We start from the raw sequence: 19,391 nt of genomic DNA, 5'->3' as shown, positions 1-19,391 counted from the left end.
CTCCGCCTACATTCTTACACAGTCAATCACACTCAATGCAACACTTTACCTCTGGTTACCAAAATGTTTGTGAGGGTTTCTCCCACCAGCACAGGCAATGCTTCTATGAACACCGGCGGGGTGTCCTGTGATTCAGTTCAATTCTGACTCTGTCTACCTAGAGGAAGCTCCAGACCCCACAAGTGAGGGTTCAGCCCAAGAAGGTTGCCCCCACTTCAGGTGACAGTCCCAAGTTTCTGACTGACCAGCTATAAACCTGGGTTCCCAGGACTCTTCCTTGGGTTCCATTAATTTGCTAGAGCAACTCAGAGAACTCAGCTAAATACTTACTTACATCTTCCCATTTATCATAAAGGACATTGCAAAGGATTCAAGTGCTAGACAGAGAGAGGAGATGCACAGGGCAAGAAATGTGGGGAGAAGCAGAACTTCCATGCCCTCTTTTGGATTGGTGCTAACTCCAGGCATCTCTATGTGTTCAGCAATCCAGAAGCTTTCTGAACTCAGTCTTTCGGGTTTTTATGGAGGCTTCATTATGCAGTCATAGTTGATTAAATCATTGTCCATCGATGATCTACTCAACCTTCAGTTCCTCTCCCCTTTCTAGAGGTTAGAAAGTGGGGCTGAAAGTTCCAACCCCCTCATTACACAGGTAGTTGGTTCCCAGGGAAACCAGCCCTCACGCTAAGGCTATCCAGTAGCCCACTGAGAGCCACGCTGTTAGAACAAAAGATGTGCCTGTCACTCAGGAGGTTACAAAGGAGCTCTGTGTCAGAAACTAGGGTTAAAGAACAAATACAGAACAAATGATTCCTCCAGCACCCCTACTGCCCTACTGCAAGGATTTTAAGAACTCTATCTCAGGATAAAGACCTGTGGGTAAAGACAACGATATATATTTCTTATTACAGATACCAAGGAAATAACACATTAATAGTAAATTAATACTCAAATATTATGCAAAAATAGCAAGGAACTGTCACTTTAAATATATTAAAGTGAGAAAGGTAGAAATATAAATATAAATACTCATATAAAATATTTAGCCTGAAGCAAACTCTTTTTAAGATACTTTATATGTAAAAAAACTTTTATTTTATATGTATTTACATATATTTTATATGTATATGTTATATTTATATTTATATGTTTGTATATATGTTTATGTATCTATTATATTTACATTCATATATGTTTGTTATATACTGTATATCGATGTTACATTTTAAATGTAAGTTACTTTATTCTGTCATTATGCATATATACACACATATTCAAATTCAGAAATATGCATATAGATATCCACCTACAAGATTTAAACATGATTTTCTAATCAAAGTTTTGTAAGCAGTAGAGTTTAGTAATTGTAAATACATAGAAAGAATTTTCTTCTACTAAAGGTCATCATTTCCATATAGAAAGGATCAAAATCCTCATTTTTTTCTAAATACAGCTAAGAAAAAATTATTGTTTAATAGCTAAGCATTTTGAAAGTTTGTGATGTTAAGCCTACTTAGAAGTTACATTAGTACATCAGCTAAGGCTGTAATGAGCTGACTATGCCTGTCTCCTTTGACTGATGGTAGCCATTTGAACAAACAAACAAACAAAGCCTCAAGGCAGCTGTTGAAGTAGACACAGTAACCCATTAAATTATTTTAAGATAAAGCCATAATAAATGTCTCAGATCATAGACTGTTCACATAAGATTTCTCTTATTTTGTTTTAACCAGAAGAAAATTACATACTTCAAACCATTATGTTAAGAACATAGTTTTCATTAACTCTCGATTTTATTTGGAACCAGTTAGCATGCTGGAAAGCAGGAAACAGAGCTAAGTGCTGATTACTGAAAAATTAATATATGTGAAAATGAATAAATTCTGAAACTAATATTTTAATTCTTAATACAAATAGTTTATGATTTTATAAGCATATTATGTCAAAATACAAAACAAATTGTTCATTCAAAATCTGCATCACATTGTCAATAGTTGGCTTGTAACGCCAAAAGTGCACTATATGTTTCTTAGTAAGTTGACATGAGATTCTATTCCAGGAAACTCCGAGATTCTGCCATTTTAATTACAGGTGCAAGAGCAAACGCTCATTCTCTTGTCCCACCTTAACCTACCTTGAAGCACATACGTAAAACCAAATGATTACTTGGGACATTTCAAACAGAACTGCTTTCACTTCAGGCTCTCTCTCAGGAATACCTCATTTACTACTCTGTATCTCTAAAATCATTTTAGAAATTGTCTTCAGGGCAATAAGAATAAAAAAGGAATGAAAGCCCATAAGCTGCAGATATTTAACACATAAATATGCTATTTATAAGCAACAAATTTTTGCACTCTGGAATTTTAAGGTATGTAATGGCTTTTGGGGAGAGATATGCATTTAAGCTGAAGGATCCAAATGCTTTGAGGGACGTGTACTCCAGAATGTTCTGCTTCAGAGAATACTGTTTCTAAAAATCACTTTCAGGGAAAGGGCCTATTTTGGCTCACTGTTAAATGATTGCATTTCCAGTTCGTTCATCTGACATCCACCGGAATTCTCTGTAGAGTCAGAGAGTGAAGCAAGCTTCAGTTAGTATCTCAGAAGACACATAAGATGTGGATGTCAACTGGGCCCATTCAAATCTACGAGCATGACCAGGAATATTTGGAAATTGTGTATCACGCCAAGAAAGGTAATAGCTTTCTGAAAGCAAATAGTTTAAATGCTTAGAGTACAACATGGAGGGAATAAAGGAAGTATTTCTCTGTGAGAGAGGACACAGTTAATCCACTTAATCTGAATTTGAATTAAAACCACTCTGCAAAGGTATTCCAAATCATTCAGCCAATTGTGTAAGCAAAATATTTTTTATTTGTCTTTCCTTTTGAATAAATTAAAAATGCTTTGAATTTCAGAACAGGACAGCCTCCCAAAGTGCTGGGACTACCATGCCCAGGCCTTCTGTGACTTTCTTTTTCTGTTCCCCAACATTAGATTTCTGAGTTTGTCCAGGCTGATGTCTAGCTTTGATTCACCATTTTCCCCTCTGCATATATTATGTCAATAAGCCAAAATTTATTCATCAGTTGTTAGACATTTGAACTGTTTCCCCTTGAGGCCATGGCAACCAACGTTGTCACAAACATTCTTTTATATTTCTACTGGGACACAGACACAATAAATCCCTCACACTAATTACCTAAGAGTGGCATCTTCTACATTCATAAAATTGCTGAGTATTTTTGTTTCTATTCTCTGGAAGAATTTACAGAAAATTCTAAGTATTTGTGTATTGGATATTTGGTTTAAAAAAAATCACCTATAAAACCATCTGGGCAAGGTATTTGTTTTGGGAAGAATTTTAACTTTGTTTTCTGTTTTGATAATTGTGCTGTTTGAATCTAAAGTTGAGTTTCTTGCAAAGCAGACTCAGTTATATTCCCTGTGGATATGAGGTGTCTGGCCCCTGCTTCTAATGTCCATGAGATTCTATTCCAGGAAACTCCGAGATTCTGCCATTTTAATTACAGGTGCAAGAGCAAACGCTCATTCTCTTGTCCCACCTTAACCTACCTTGAAGCACATACGTAAAACCAAATGGGGCAAACAACAACAGTTGCAGTGTTGAGGTCTATTTCCCAGCTCACGAGTGGAGGATGCATTTCTCATTTGATGTCTCTCCCTTCTCTACGGCCCCTGGCTGTCATCACTACTGAATAACAAACCTCTTTCCCAGAACCCACATAGGGGCATTCTACCTCAGCGTGGGATTGTGAGCAGCCATAGCAATGGCTTGATTTAGCATGTATTATTGATTTCCCATCTAAATGTTGCAGATATTCTCACATTTTAGTAAAGGGTAATTTTATTGTCATATAGCTTTTTCTAAAAATTTCAATTTAATTTTTTCTGCAGTAATGAGTTACTCATAATTTGACTTAATTGTACCTCTGTTAGTGATTTGCTACGTAGTTATTTCTAAAGGCTAACAGAGCCAATGAGCCATTGTTAGAGAAATCTGTAGCTTTTAAATGACATTTAAAAAAATCAGTTGTTGATTCTTTTTCTTCAGATTTCCTTTTTGTAAATATGTTTTCTGTTTTTCACGTTCTGGTCTGAAAACTGAATGTATGTTTGCTAAGTTAATCATCACCGCATTCTTTGGAGACAGGAACTAATACTACCTTACACAGATATTAAGACTAAGACTCAGAATGGTCAACAAATTTTTCAAAATCACCTCACTAGTAAGTGGAAGGGTCAGAATTTAATTCTATGGGCAGAAATTATGCACAGGACTTTCCTCTGAGGCAACTGTAAGGATATTCTATTTTCAGTGTGTCTATAGGTTTTTCTTTATGGTTGAGCATCACAGAAGGTCTTTGAGTGATCAGTTATAGATTATACAGTAAGATTCCTTAATATGATTTTTAAATAAACAAAGGTTTTGATTAAAAATGAAAAGGCAGATTAGGAATTGAGCATAGTGGAATGTCTAGCAATATAATAAACAGCATCTGAGACAATTACTGAATTGGAAGTTAGAGTTGAAGAAATTATGTAGAACACAACCCAAAGATAAGGAAATAAGCATATAAAAGAGAGATGGAAAGGTATAGTAGAGAAAATGAAAAGGTCAAACATACTCCTCATCCGAGTTTTAGGAGGAGAGAAAAAAGATAGGGATGGAGTGGGATCATAGTCTAAGAGGTAACATGTGAGAATTGTTTAGAATTAATGAGCAAAATGAATCTTTAAATTCAGGAAAGCTAACAAACATCACACCAGGTACATGAAAGAACAGAATAAAACTACAAAACAAGCAAAGTAAAGAAAATAATTTAAAACAGCCTAGAGAACAGAGATTTCCCGTGAAAGAATGGTGATTAGACCAACAATGGGCTTCCCAATATACTAATGGAAGCTAGAGACAGCAGGATAGTATTTTCTGAATTCCTGGAGCCAGCTGAGAATTGCTCAATGAGATATCCTAGGGATGTTTTGCACGAGTGCATCAGGGGCATGTACCAGGGTATTTATTGCAGCATGGACTTAAGCGAAATACTACATCATTTAAAATTAATTGAAGGTATGTAGGAAGAGCAACATATGAAGACAAAGGTAAATGGTTAAATCTGGAAGATGACAAATAGGAAAGATTCAAAGATATTGGCAGGGATTCAAGAAATTTAGAACAGTTGGTTCCTTGACAGAAAATGAGGCCATGTCACCAATAGAAGAAAATGAGAGAGAACCTTGAAATAGAGTTTTAAAAGGCAGATTCTCAAAGAAAGAAAAAGATGATTTCAGAGATTATCTAGAAAGACAGACTTTACTTAGAACCTATGCTACTGAAATTACAACCAAACTGAAAGTTCCAGTTATTTTGTTCGAGAATGAAGTATTATTTACCATTACTTTGTGATAGGGCCTGAGCATGCTCTAGACTCTTCAAATTTGATCTTCATCACCTGATTCTTCTATGCTGATGTTATAGTAAAATTAATATGGCTAGAAATTTACAAGCCAAGAAATAACAATTCTGTTTTTATGTCAGGTGTATGTGTGTGTAAATCTATTCACTTTTTTCCATACCACTTGTAAGTACCTAGAGCAAATAGCTACTACCTTTCACAGAAACTACACAATAGCTTTTTAATTGTTCTTTGTACTTTCAATCTTGCTTTGTCACAATTAACCAATCCTCCACATAGCAAACATAATTATCTTATAACATAACTAACATCATGTCATACCCATGGTCAACACATCTCATAAAATTCAACACACCAGCATCCCATTACCTAAAAGTCCTTGCGGGAACTGAATCGACCTCCTTCTCCAGCTTGCCCTGGGCTCCTCTTCTGTATCTCATAGCTTCTTTCTATTTTGGTGTCTCTCATGAGGCAAAATGCATGGTACTTGATACATTCTCTTGCTTCTGCTCACAACACTCTTCATGGCTCTCCATCTGGCTAACTGATGCATCCTTCCAGTCTCATCCTAAATACCCTTCCCTGGAGAGGCCCTCCCTAGCCACCCAATTTAAATTACTTCTCACTGTTTAACTATCTTACAACACCTGGCACATTTTCTTATGTTAAAGGAATATTATAGAGACATTCTATTTTACATGTTTTATATGTGTATTAGAGTATTATATTCCTAATTCCTCCTTCCCATGCCATGTATCATTACCCTCATTCATTTCACTTACACATAAGCTATAATCATAGAATGTATCAGTTATTATTATTTTGAACAAACTGTTGTCTGTTAGCTCAATTGAGAATAAGGAAATAGAAGATTTTATTTTATCTTCACTGATTTCTTCCCTAAAGCTTCCCTTTCTTTATGTAGCTCCAAGTTTCTGATCTGTATAATTTTTTTTTATCTCTGAAGAACTTTTTTAAAAACAACTTTTTTCAGGGCAGGTCTACTGACAATACATTCCCTCAGTTTTTGTTTGTCTGAGAAAGTTTTTATTTCTCTTTCATTTCTGAAGGGTAATTTTGCATGGTACAGAATTATAGACTGGTGGTTTTTCCTCAATAATTTGAATTTTTCACTCTCTTCTCTTCTTGCTTGCCTGGTTTCTGAGATGTCTGATGTAATTCTTATAATTACTCATCTGTAAATAAGATATTTTTCCCTCTGGCTTCAGTCAATATTTTTTCTTTATTTTGAATTTTCCGCAGTTTGAATATTATATGCCTGAATATAAGTGTAGGGCTTTTTCCTTCTCTCTTCTTGTCCTTTTTTTTCTTTTTGGCATTTATCCTACTTGGTGTTCTCTTCACTTCCTGAAATTGTGGTTTGGTGTCACATTAATTGGTGAAGTTCTTAGTCATTATTATTTCAAATATTTCTTCTGTTCCTTTTTCTCTTTCTTTTTCTTCTTGCATTCCCTGTGTTTGTATGTTATGCCTTTTGTAATTGTCTCAAATCCTTTAATATTCTATTTTAATTTTTCCAGTCTTTTTTTTTTTTTTTGCTTTACTTTTCAATTTTGGAAGTTCTTATTGACATATTTTCAAGTATGGAAATTATTTCTGTAGCCATGTCCAGCCCATTAAAAGCATTTAAAATTTTTCTATGACAGTGTTTTTGATTCTAGAATTTATTTAATTCTTTTTTAGAATGTACAACTCTCTGCTTACATTGCCCATCTGTTCTTGGATGTTGCCTGCTTTTCCCAACAAAGCCTTTAACATTATTCTTTCATATTCCTAGCCTTATAATTCCCACATCCCTGCCATATCTGAGTCTGGTTCTGATGCTTGTTCTGTCTTTTCAAGCTGTATGTTTTGCCTTTTAGTATGCCTTGTAATTTTTTGTTGAAAGTATAACATGAAGTATCTGGTGCTGTTTCCTACAGAGATTTCTGCTTCACTGTGCTGTGATTCTCATTACCTGTTTGTCTGTTTCTCCACTTTTAGGCATAGTGGTTTGTCCTGAGACCTCACTTTTCTGTGGGTCTAAGAAGGACTGTTGATGTTCAGTTCACTCAGCTTTTCACTTGTTGTTAGGATGGAGAAACAATTTCCCAGCTTATTCCCAGCCAGGCAAAAGGCCAGAATCAAATTTCCTTTTAAGTACACAGTTTATAAACAGTTATTTTTGTGACTTTCTTTCTGTTTTTTTTAGCTTTCTAGGAGAGACATTTAAAAAATAATCACCCTACACTTAGCAACTCACGTGTAGTACTACTCTGAGTCTCAAGTACATAGTAGAAAATCTGTCAATGTTTCAGATTTAAGGAAAAAGAAATTAGGTCCTAGATATATTTAGTCCCTGCAGCAGATATGTGCTACTACTTTTGTGATCATCATTCTGCTTAAACATTCTCTACTGAGTTACAGCTTTTAAAAACTCCTAACTACTAGTTAAAACTAAGAAACTTTTATTTGTGCTTAGATGCACTTTGATCTCCAGTGGGTGTTCACATGAATAACAGTCATTTTTGAAAATCATATACCAAACTGCTCTCTCTTAGATGGTGTTTACTTGTAAGAACACCAGGCAATATGTTCTAATCATTGCCTTAAGGTTTACGGTGGGTTTGACCTCTGTAAACATTCATGAGAATCACTTAGCTGCTTCTATGCATAAAGTACTAGAATCCAGTCCCTAGGTTATGTCGCTTTTGCATTTGTATGGCTAATACATGCCACTAAACCATAATGGTAAACATAACTACTTGGAAATCATGTTTCACCTTTCCCTCCTGTGGATCCCAAATCAAATTGCAAACAATTAATTGTGGTTACAACACCACTGCAGAGTAATTTTCAATAGGAATATATTAAGAGAGCCTGCACCATTTCTGAAGTTTCAACTGATAAGAAGTGACAACTCTTAGAAAGGCAATCCTTACAAATCCACAACATACAAAGGTAGGAAAGGTAAATACGATCTTCAAGGTAATTAGACAAAGAAATTGACAGATATAGTGGACTCTTAAAAGTCCTGCCAGGATCCTATGCTTAAAAACTGCAGGGTAATTTAAAGTATTCCAATCAAGTTTGGATTCCGTTTTTGTGGCTGATCATCAGCAGGTACATTTTTCCTAAATAAAGAGATAATATTTGTAGAGCTTTAAAATATCATCTCGTCTTTCCTGGCTTTCATGTGCTCTGTGAGAACTTGATTAGCCCAGGGAAGAAGAAGAGATATTTGAGTGGCCTGGACATGGCATGTAAAAATGACTCAGCCAACAGCTGGAAAGAAGCTGCTGGCCTGCAGGTCAGTATTTACTGGGGTGTGGTGAATTAAAACCAAATGTGCAAGCATGGACAGCTGAGGAAATGCTTCTCAGTGCTATTTGCCAGCCGTGTTCCACAAAGTGGAGATAAAAGAGGTGGCGGTCAGGCAAGGTCCCTGTCCTCATGATCCTTACCTTCTAATGGGGAGAGACAGCGTATTTGGCCAGTGAGCACTGCTCCAACTCCTAGGACTGAGGGCCACTTTATACTCTTAAAAATTGAGATCTTGTAAAAACTTTTGTTTATGTGAGTTATATCTACTGATATTTACTGTAGTCAGAATTAACACTGTGGCATTTTAAGATTTTATTTATTTATTTATAAATAACAAGAAAGTCATTACATATTAACATGAAAATATTTTTATGAAAAATAACTCCATTTAAAGAAATTAAAACAATGAAAAGAGTGTCATTGTTTTACAATTTTACTAATTTTTGTAATATCTACTTTCATTGAAGATGGCTGGATTCTCATATCTGTGTCTGCATTAAATATTGTTATATGTTGTTTTGGATGAAGTATATAAAGAAAATCTACCTTGGAAAGGGTAGGCATATTTTAATAACCTTTCAGTTATTATTTGATACTACACTGAAGGGAGGTAGCTTCATGAAGATGAATTGCAATGTGAGATCTGAAGTCGTATCAGCGAAATTTCCAGACTCCGTTATGTACAAATCCTTTCATCTTGTACTTTGAATGGATCTTTTACCCATTCATGATTCTATAAAATCATGTATTAGTCATTTGAAAAATAATGAATCACAGGTTTATGAAGATCTTCCAAATGTTGACACATTTGATTACACTATATATAATCGGATTTGTTAGTATCATCTCAAATATCATCAAAAAGACTTTAAATCTTGGGAAGCTGTCAACGGTAGCAAATACAAAGCTTTAATTTTATTATTGGCAACAAAATACCATCAGTTTTATGATAGGCTCGCTTTATTCATTTTCAAAAAAATAAAGAATCTTCAGTCATTTATTCAAGCAAAGATAATTCTTTATGAAAAAGTCTCTAGTCCAGCTCACAACTTAATTTCACGAGCACTTTTCCTCAAGAATTCTGTCATACTCTGGTATGCTGTGGAAGTGCTTAACACAGACTTCTATTTCATAGCACAGGACATTAATAATACCAGTACTAATAGCTCAAAATACAGTGAAATTAACTTTTTGTGCTTCATCATGAGACTGTTTTTTTTTTGTTTTTTTTTTGAGACAGTCTCATTCTGTCATCCAGGCTGGAGTGCAGTGTTATGATCTCGTCTACCTCAACCTCCACCTCCCAGGTTCAAGCGATTCTCCTGCCTCAGCCTCCTGAGTAGCTGGGATTGCAGGTGCTCACCACCATGCCTGGCTAATTTTTGTATTTTTAGTAGAGACAAGGTTTTGCCATGTTGGCCAGGCTGGTCTCGAACTCCTGACCTCAGGTGATCCACCCACATTGGCCTTCCAAAGTGCTGGGATTACAGGCGTGAGCCACCACTCACAGCCAACATTCTCAAGTAAAACTGGCTTTATGTATTTATTCATTTGTTTTACTGCAAGTATTGCAAATGAAGAGTTCAATGAGCTGCTAGTACAGCTTGCTGCCACTGCACCAACATGCACTGAGCCATTGCAGTGTGCGATGGCTTAGTATAATTAAAAATTGTTTTCAATTTTTGTAAACTTGTTGAAAGTGTTGTGAATACATGAGATACACTTTGAGAACCACTGGAGTAAACAAATAAATTGTCCAAATAATCACAGATATGATAAGGGTTTCAATTATAATAAAATATGATGGGGGATGATTGATCACTGGAATACAGCTTACTAAAGAGTTCTTTCTGCACTTCCCAATCAAAGCTAGTAATACGTCTGCTAAGTAACCTGGATGACTATTACTTGTCTTGATTAGGCTTGATTAGAATGCTCCACAATTCAAATTATTTATCAGAAAAGTGACTGATAATTTAGTTTTATGTAAAAAAAATTATAAGCTCTATGAATGCATATTTTGTTCTGTTAAACTTTTATTCTTAATAACTTATTCTGGATCTGACATAAGCTATATATGTGTGCATGTGTGCATGTGTGTGTGTGTATGTGTGTGTGTGTGTAGAATGAATGCATTATTGAGATCAGAGAGTACATAAATTTGAGAGAAAGAGTTAGACATGATGAGTTCTGTTTCTCCATTATGAACACGAAAGGGGTCTAGGCTGTCTACTTGGCAGATGGCTAATGCAAGGTGGAATATGTGAGACTGGCCCTTAGCAGAGAATCTGGGCTGGAGATAGAGATGTGGACACTCTCAGCTTACAGCTGCCAATTAAGACTAATCTCACACAAGACTTGCTAATAGTCTGTAAAGGAAAAATGGCCAGGGATAAAATCCTGAGGTACATTGACATTTGGAGAGTAAGTGAGAAACTTAGAGAAGAAATTGAGAAGTGCTTCCCTACACACCTGCCCTAACCCAAAACTATCACTTTTCCTACACTAATCATTATTTTGCTTATTTATCTAACTCTTCAAAGAACAGATTTTAATTCATTTTATTTTACAGGTTTAACAGATTTTAATATGAGTTTATTTTAATCATCTTTGTATCCCTAGCAACTAGCACAAAATACCCATCAAGTTCGATCTATTTTTTGAGTTACTATTTCAATAAATGTAAGTTTATTATTTAAATTTTTGGGGTTTATTTCACTCAGATTTTCTTTCATTCCTGTTAGGAAACAACCAAGATAAGACTGTTGTTGTAACAGGATTATCTCCAATCATCGGATTGATTAAATGTTCTCTAACCTGTAACTTGCAGTGTTTCTTGAAAAACATCTTTTCTTAGTCCTTGACTTTTTGGAAAAAAACAAAGAATGGATTTTAGTCAGTGAGCATTAGGAGTTGAAGAAAATGAGTTCATCTTTGGCTGACAAGTCAATAGGATTCTGCTGCTTAGTATTTTTTTTTTTTAATGCCTCTAAAACTTTCATTCTCAAAATGCATGGGAATAAGTCATTCAGAAAGTGCATCAATAACAAAATCATATAGGGCTGTGTATATACATACTTGGTAAAATCTACCTATGATTTTTGAAAATATTTATTAAATTCCAAAACCCAATTCTCTAAACATGTAAGGTCAATATTAATAATTTTTGTTTGATATCAAGAAACACCTTATATCAAACTTGATAAAGGAGTTACTCTCTGAACTACAAAAATCAAATATAATTTTCAGTGACCTAAAATTAAGAAAAAATAGAGCACCATTACCACTAAGTTTGTGTAAAATACAAAATGTCAAATGTGTGAATCAGCTTGATATAATTAAGACCTCTGCTCCATGGAACTATTAAAACAGAAATACACTAACATAAGTCAACAAACAAATTGTACAGTGTAAACTATGCATACCCATGTAAACTATGCACACCCATGCATACACACACACTCATATGACAATGTTCCAGAGAAAAATACATGCTTCAATAAACAGCAAATCATAAAATTTAGTTTGATTTTTCAGTAGCAAATGAAAATATATAGAACTTCAGGAAATGAGAAAGTTGGAGGATTCTTGAAGAGGCCTTGAGCTGTCTTTTAGGGATGAATCATCCCACAAATGCATGAACACAGAAATACCCCATGGATTTTTACTCACAGTCTGCTGGCCACACAAGGGAAGAGGAGACATGAGATTGTAGGATAGTAGCAGGTACAAAATTGGTACAGGTTGAATAGTCCAAATCCAAAAATTCCAAATCTGAAATGGTACAAAATTCTAACTTTTTGAGTACTGACAAGAAGGCTCTCAAAAAAAAAAAAAAAAATACTTATTGGAACAATTCAGATTTTGGATTTTTGGATTCAGAATGCCCAACCAGGAAGGATAATGCAAATACTGCAAAATTAAAAAAAAATCCAAAATTCAAAATACTTCTTCTGGTCTTAAGCATTTTGGATAAGGGACAGTCAACCTGTCCTTTAAATTTAATATGAAAAATAAAATGTTTCATCTAAATTGCCCAGTATTGTACATTATTTTAAATCTGCCATTTCACTGTGGCCTAAAGTCCTCAAGCCAAGGTTGATAAAAATGGTAAATATTAACTTAAATTACAGAATACATTACAGATAATGTCAATGTCCACATCATGTCTCCGTAGAAGCCAGCTGTTTACAGGCACTGGTGGGATACCTTGCCCTTAAGAGGCTACAGTCTGATGTGAGTTGCTTTATTCTCATCCCGCAAACACTCAATCCTCTCCAGACACGTGTACTCAGGGCTGTATCTAGGTTTAGGGGATCTGCCGAAGCTTACGCAATTTAGAGAAAACAGCTTAAAACTGGCCAACAAAATTATACCACATCTTAAAATACGTTGCCTTTTGAAACCTAAGCTTCTGACTGCATGAATTTCCAGATCTGCGATTCCTCCTCTCCACATCTGTCCAGCCCCAGCCCTGCAGGACACTTCTTCACTGCCACGTCATCTTCGGTTCCTGGCCTGGTGACACCAGCTTACCCACTCTTAGTCGTTCGATCTCCTCTTCAGCTTTGCCTCAAACTTACACAGATTCTGGACTTTCAGACATTTGGATTTTACAGTTTTGCACATTAGAACCCACAGATGCCACAAGCCTACTTTCTGTTTTCTGTTGATTTCATACGACTTCCTGGGAACCTAACGGCCAGACTCCCCTCTGATGGAAAGCATCCGACCTCAATTGACTGAGCAGGAATGCCTGTACCTGGCAGGGTAGAACATGCAGCCCAATGCTGAACACGATCACTGCCTGTGGCTTGTGAATAATGCTGTTTGGGATCTGATCTATTTACTGGTTGTTCCATATGAGTATATGCAGTTTTCTTTCTCTGAACCTGATGTCATTACTTTACCACCATAGCTTTATCTGGCTGGCTGCCTCCTGTCACACTACCCCGTGCACTGGTCACAGAAATACACTTGGGCTAGAGAAAAACCAAGGCCTTGAGTGAGCAATTGCCCCATTGGCTAAATATTGGGCAAGGCTTTCTCCTGGGACTTATTGCTGGAAAACTACACCAAACCTTCTCTACTTAGGTTTGAAAACATTCTTTTGATTTTTATTTTTACCACTCTTTAATAATAATTCTGCCCCAAACCAAAGCATCTCAGTTTTAACAATCTGTTAGTACTGAAAACTCGTATACTTTTAAAATGTCCAAAGGTACCCCTTTCATGAGTCAAGCAATAACAAAAAGTGTATATCTCAATATAATCAAATATGTTCTTTAAAGAATGTTAGAAAAGTTACTGGAACAAACAAACATATGCTCTTTTCAATAACGTTGTAATGGAAGTTGAACATTTTTATAGTTTCTTTTTTTCTAATAGTGATTCCATCAATAGCATCCATGTATACCATCTAACTTAATCTTCACCTCAACTCTGGGAGTCAGTGAAGGATATAACCTCCAATAACATCATTATCTTGATATTTCGAGAATAATATTTTGGAGGTATTATCTGTGCAGTTCAACAGCTTTAGCAAAAGATTTACCTCTTTCAGCAAAGCAGAAATTTAGCCTGACAAAAGTGGGGAGGTAGAGAATTGATGTCAAAAAAGTTTCCCCTTTCCTTTCTCAATTTAAAGGAAGGGTCATGGAATGTGGGTGTGAATGAGAGTCACATAGTTTTGAATTTCGTGTGGAGCCCAAAACACCACAAGCTGTATACCCTTCAATCAAAATGAAAATTATAGTTCTGAGCTGCATTTCTATCAGAGAAAAGCAAATGTTGTGATTTTTGCACTGAAATCAAATTTAACTGGAATGATTCAATAAAATGATGGTGTCATTACAAATGTTGCACTCTTTCTTAAAGTTTGATTAGTCTAGACACCTGAGTTGAAAAGTGACTGTTGCCTGATACTTCAAAGCACACTTGACAACTTTGATTAAATATTTATGTTAAATGTAGATGACTTAAAATGGAGTGTGTTCCAATCAAGACACTAGCAAGCAGAACATACCTAACTAGTCAGCACTAGAGCTCTGGTTTCAGGCAGTTTGATTGGAGGTTCAGCCAACTCCAGAGGTGCAGCTCTCCAACTTCCACTACTTAAATGGGGGTCACGGCAGGTCTGCGTTTCACATGGTAGTATCCAAGCAACTCAATATCCAGTAATTCCCTGGAATTGTCAAAAAGAATAAAAAGTAAGCAAGGAGCAGCTTGTGGTATTCTCTCTTCCCTCCTCATATTACAACCATAAACCCCCATATATGCTCTCTCATAAACAAAATTTTAGAGCACTGTCAAGGACAACTCTCTTAATCTTTTAAAATGTTTTAAAAACGTTTGTAATTCCCGTTCTTATTCCTAATTACTTGAGAATATATATGTGTTTGTTCAATTCAAAACAACCCTATTGCCTTTTCTTTTAAAGTAGGCTATCCATAACATATTTGCATTTATGTTCTGAGAGAAAGCATTAATATCGGCTTGATTGCTGAAGTCAGGAACTTGGAAGCCATGTTTAGCTTTCCTTTATCATTCCTCCCACACTCTAGCTGGTGGAAAGCATCATCAAGCCTACCTGACATGCTTTGTATCTGTCATCCTCCGGACCAGCCCTGAACCCAGACTGGCTCTCCATGGCCTTGCATCAGCCTAGACTGTGATGCCAACTCTAACTCATACTTCGGCTTGTGTGCATCTCTACACCCCCACAATCTAGCCACACATTCCAGAAAGATCTTAAGCAAATCCAGTCTGACATTTTGGTTGCTTTGAATCTACATTCATTAATTCTAAAGGCATTGCTTACATTTTTACCATTCCACTTTTTTGCTTTTTACCTTTGTATCATATTTTACAAAGATAAGTACATAATTTTTGTTTTGATTGTATTTACTTAAAAAATACATGCTTACTTCACAGAAAATCCAATGACAATTATTTTTAAAAGTGAAAACTGAGCCAGGCACACTGGGTCATGCCTGTAATACCAGCACTTTGGGAGGCCGAGGCAGGTGAATCACTTGAGGTTAGGAGTTTGAGACCAGCCTGCACAATGTGGAGAAACCCCGTCACTATTAAAAATACAAAAAATTAGCTGGGCATGGTGGGGGTGCCTGTAATCCCAGCTACTCAGGAGGCTGAGGCAGGAGAATTGCTTGAACCCAGGAAGTAGAGGTTGCAGTGAACCAAGATTTTGCCATTGCAACCAAGCCTGGGTGACAAGAGCAAAAGTCTTCTCACAAAACAAAATAAATAAATAAATAAAATAAATAAACAAATAATAAATATTTTTTTTTTAAGTGAAAACTGAATGACCTCTACCCTGTACTCACTCAAGATTAATCAGTGTCAACAGAGTATTGTCTATCTCCCAGGGATTAAATTTATTCAATGGCTTCCTATTGCTGACAGCATAAATTATACCCTCCTTAGAATTCTTTTTTGGACCTTCCCTCCCTTTTTCCTTGTGAAGTGGAGCACAGACTGGAATGGGAGGAAAATGCACAATGTGTTTGAACTTTTGCCTCTGTTTACTGCACCCATTTATTTCTCAAACTTGAGATTAAACAACACTTCCTCTAGCAAAGCTTTCCCATTGGCTTCTCTTAGTTAGGGCTTTTTGTTTGAAAGAAAAGCAGATACCCAAGCCATCACTAGTTGAGCACTAGCAGTTGCTTTCAGGATATACAGATTATTTGAAAATAAAGCTTCAATTAAGATAGATTTCATGGAAGCTGCAATTAACGTTGAGACAGTATCATCATCCTTTTTCCTTGTGTCTCCATTTTTACCTTATGTCATCTCTGATGCTCTCTGAAGCCAGGCTCTTTTCGGTAGTTGAACACCTTCTATTTGCTGCTTCCTCATAATGCCGATTGGTACATAAGTTTGATTGCCTTGGTCCTGTCTTAAAGTTACACAGGCTTCCCGCCTTTTGCCTTCCTGGTTGTTTACCCAGCTTTCATATTTCCCAATTGAAAATTACTGCAAAAAATACTTCGGGTAAAACATATATTTTTCCTTTTAGGTCGCAAGGTGTACATCACTGGCCCCAGCTGGATTTTCCCAGGGTCAGGTGCCCATTCCTACCTGATCAAAGGTAAGGATGGAGTTGTCCCTCTGTGTGAGCTGGTGGTGGAGGGGATGAGATGGTTAATTTCATGTGTCAACTTGTCCAGGTTATGGTGTCAAGTTCTTTGGTCAAACACTAATCCAAATTCTGCTCTGAAGGTATTTTATAAATGTTATAATCAATTGACTTTAAGTAAAATAAAAATCATCCTTGATAATGCAGATGAGCTTCATTCAACCTGTCAAAGACCTTAAGAGCAAAAACTGAGACTTTCAGAGAAGAAGGATTTCTGCCTCCAGATCTTACCACAGAAATCCTGCTGAGTTCCCAGATGTCAGGTTACCTTACAGATGTGGGACTTGCCAGCCCCATAGCTGCATAAGCCAATCCGATCCTTAAAATATCTATCTATCTATCTATCTTTCTATGTCTATTTGTCTATCTCTCTATCTAATCTATCTATGTATCTTTCTCTGTGTCTATTTGTCTGTCTGTCCATCTATATCTATGAATTTATGTATCTATTTGTCTATCTGTGTCTCTTTGTCTATCTGTCCATCTATCTCTCTATATCTATCTATATCTATATCTATATATCTATATCTATCTAGATCTGTCTATACCTATTTATCTATCCATCCATCCATCTCTATCTGTCTGTCTGCATCTAGTTGTCTAACTATCTATCTATCTCTGTCTATCTATTGGTGTGTCTAGTTGTCTATCTATCTATTTATATCTCTGTCTGTCTATCTGTGTCTAGTTGTCTATTTATTTGTCTATCTATCTATCTAGCTAGCTAGCTATGAAAATCACATCTATCCTATTGCTACTGTTTCTCTGGAGACCTTTGACCAATATGTGAAGTAATCTCTGCTTCAAGGCAATAGTGGGTTGGCACCATAGAGCATTCCTTTGACAGTGTTCTGTTGTGTTAACAAGGTAATTTTAACTGCCGTTACAAAATAACCCAAAAGGTCAGCTCCAACAATGGAGATGAATGCCTTGCACACATAGGCCTACTGCATGTGTTCCTGGTGAGGACTTGGTTTCCACACACTGTGAGGTGCTCAGGCCTCTCCCATCATGGGATTTTGCCTTCTCCTAAAGCCTTGGTATCCTTCCATCCAGCTGTTGGATGAGGAAAGAGGGTAGATGGGCACCTCTTCCGTTAGGCTCCATGGCACAGAAGTGATATTCTTCAATTCTCTTCAAGTTCCATTGATGTAACAGATTATGAGTCCTCACATGTTTTCAAGAGTTTGGAAAATAATCTCCCTTGCTAGGGTGCCAGTCTTCAAAGGGAGGTCTATACTGTGGAAGAAAAAGGAAAAACTTATATGCATTTACCCTGTTTAATACACTCATCATATAGAGCATTTTTCCAACAGCAACAATAATACTCTTGATTTAGTATATAATAACACATCATATACTTAATATACAAAATATTTTCCTTGCTAACCTATATGATTTCAAATGCCTGGAACAATAAATAATTCATGTCATTATTTGAGAGTATGTAAATTTTAATATGTTAAGATATACTGGCAAAGTTCTAAAAGTTGTGATTTTATTGGAGGCCAAATAATGTACATAGTAGTTTGTCTGAAGACTTGAGCCAAAAGGAAACCAGTACACTTTTAAGCTACAATACGGACATAATGTCATGAAGCAGGAACATTACGCTCCATTTCAGGGCACTTCTGCTGACCTGCACCTAGAATGCCCTGTTCTGTGCTGATGACTCAGATATAAGGATGATGAAGTACATTGGTTGGAATGCAGACAACAATGAGAAAAAGAACTGAGTTGTGGGAAGACATGAGGAAAGGGCGTGAGGCTCTTAATAACAGCTGCCAAGTACTGCAATCGGGAATCCGGAGCAAAGTGATTCGTTCTGACCACTGCCTCTAAGTAAACGGGATTTTATCTTTCAACACTTTTGTTTAATAGTACCTCCTTCATTACATGTGAACAGCATTCCAGGATAGTAAATCATGAAATGGGAATAAAGCCTGTAATTTTAATTAACATATTTTAAAATGTTTCCAATTTGTATGCATTTGATCAAATTTTCATTTGCATTGAGCTATTTTTTTCTTTCTCGTATAATGTTTGACATTACCATTTCTTTCCTTAATAAAATACTAATATTTAATAAAATATTTTACAGTCTTAATATGACTTGTCAGGAATTTTTCTTCCTCAAACACTTGTGTGATGAAAACGAAACCTCACTATGTGTGGAATCTCAGCTGACAAGTAAAAAGAAGCATTTTTGTATTAGCGATATCTTGTTCCCTCTTGCAATGTTTCCTTCCTCTCACCTCCATGTGGCCAAAATAAATGATCAGAGTGGCTCATCCTCACTACTGTCTCCTTTGCAGTGCAGTGCCTGTAACCATGCTCTGGGCAAGCAGGTACTCATCTGCAGACAAGCTCCAGTAATGGAGTATGCAATGCAAAAACTGGCATTAAAACTACATCAGGCAAGGGAGCTCACATCTGTAATCCCAGCACTTTAGGAGGCAGAGGGG

The 19,391-nt window shown here is 36.2% G+C and overlaps 1 long non-coding RNA gene across 1 annotated transcript; it reads left to right on the top strand.

Annotated features, from left to right (window-relative positions):
• Positions 1-753: 753 nt before the first annotated feature.
• LOC105515679 lies at positions 754-19,026 on the top strand. The gene is made up of 3 exons (XR_001002363.1): positions 754-879; positions 16,807-16,878; positions 18,551-19,026. It is a non-coding gene; the product is annotated as an uncharacterized LOC105515679 (long non-coding RNA).
• Positions 19,027-19,391: the final 365 nt, after the last annotated feature.

The sequence above is a fragment of the Colobus angolensis genome, unplaced genomic scaffold (assembly GCF_000951035.1).
Source record: "Colobus angolensis palliatus isolate OR3802 unplaced genomic scaffold, Cang.pa_1.0 Scaffold268, whole genome shotgun sequence".
Classification (NCBI taxonomy): domain Eukaryota; kingdom Metazoa; phylum Chordata; class Mammalia; order Primates; family Cercopithecidae; genus Colobus; species Colobus angolensis.
The sequence above is the reverse complement of the archived record's forward strand: the minus strand, read 5'-3'. Positions and strand labels throughout refer to the sequence as shown.